The sequence below is a fragment of the Strongylocentrotus purpuratus genome, unplaced genomic scaffold (genome assembly GCF_000002235.5).
Source record: "Strongylocentrotus purpuratus isolate Spur 01 unplaced genomic scaffold, Spur_5.0 spur5_scaffold_9, whole genome shotgun sequence".
NCBI lineage: Eukaryota > Metazoa > Echinodermata > Echinoidea > Camarodonta > Strongylocentrotidae > Strongylocentrotus > Strongylocentrotus purpuratus.
The window spans coordinates 1,548,777-1,550,373 of record NW_022145615.1 but is presented as its reverse complement, the minus strand read 5'-3'; positions in this window follow the sequence as shown (position 1 = coordinate 1,550,373).

The window sequence follows — 1,597 nt, the reverse complement described above, 5'->3', positions numbered from 1 at the left end:
ATTAGCTATTCCCGTTTGGAAATTATATATCACAACTACATATTCTGAGATTTTCAATGGTCACAGCTACCATTGTAGGGCCGTAGGCGCTAATTGAAATTTATCAACATTTACCGGGAGCACCGGTAAAATTTTATATTCAATTTTTCTCGAAAGGAGAACTGTTTTAGGGGCTAATTTTTCTTGTGCTTATAATACATCCACAGGGGCATCCAAATATATCAAAATTGTAAAAAATCACTTTCCACCCAATTTTCAAATTTCCCAAAAATTTGTATTACCTTTAATGGAAGCAATTTATCTGTTTGGTTCCTTAGGTTATCCACTGTAGACAGGACCATGTATACACCATATTGATTATAATTTCAGAATATGAGGGCCCCATGATTGACGAGGTTCAAACTTAAATTTAATTCTAATTCTTATGCTTTAATAAGTTTAATATTTCCAGTAAAGTAAAAATGTATAGTATAAATGTACAATAGATATTGTTATACTTGAACCTTCTAATTCATCTCAAATTATTCAACTTTGTTATGAAAATACCTAAACTTGTTTAAAATCAGTTTATCAAAACTTATATGATGTAGACATTTTCCTTTTTAGAGGGTTGGTTTGTTTTGTTTTTGTGTGTGTTGTCTTTTGATATGATTTGTTTATTCATTGTTTTTGTCTAATTCCTCTCCCTTTTACATTTACTTTTTACGTCTATCTTATTTACAGGTATGATATTTTTAAAGATTTTGATACTTGGCTAATTCCTATTCAGTAAAGAAAAATATAATCATAAGATATCAAAACCTAGACTGATAATTTATTTCTTCCAGAAAGTTATTTTGACTTTCATCTCACTAATATTTTATGTGTCATATGTTCTTTTGATTTATATGGGACTTTATTGCATGAATTAAATTCAAATTATATAAATATATTTTCTTTCTTATCTATTTTGTTATATTCCTATGTTTTGTGATCATATACCGGTAGATGCTAGAAAGCTAGCCTTATGGTGTTACGTAGACCTATATGCAATAATTCTCATTCAGGGGTTGATTTGTGAAATACAATTTTCATCAAACTTATGCAAATATGAAACATTAATTTCTTTAATGTAACAATATCATTACACTCATTATATGATCAACATCTTAAACATTGTGTCATTATATAACCATTTTCACCTTGGTTTTTATAATCTCTTATTGACAATTAGGTTTCAAGCAGTCACCTAATTTTAAGAATAGAAGTAGGGAAGGGATGTGCTATTAAATAGCTGAAGGACTATTATTATGACCCACATTGCATTTTTTTTGTTCAGATAACTTTTGACTTGAATTTTAAGATTTTAAAAAAAGACAATTTACTATCAAATCAAGATTGAGAATTTTTGGAAAGGAAAAATATTAAACAAAAATGACAAAGGAAGGAGGGCTTGGAATAAGAAGAAAAATATTGATTATCAGCAAAGGAAGGATATGACTTAACCCCCCCCCCCCCCTTTCCCTAAACAATCAGTAAAATCCCTCCCTCATCACAATATTGTTCTATGAGGTGCCATAAAGGGACGAACTTTGTTTTTTCCAATGTTATATACGCT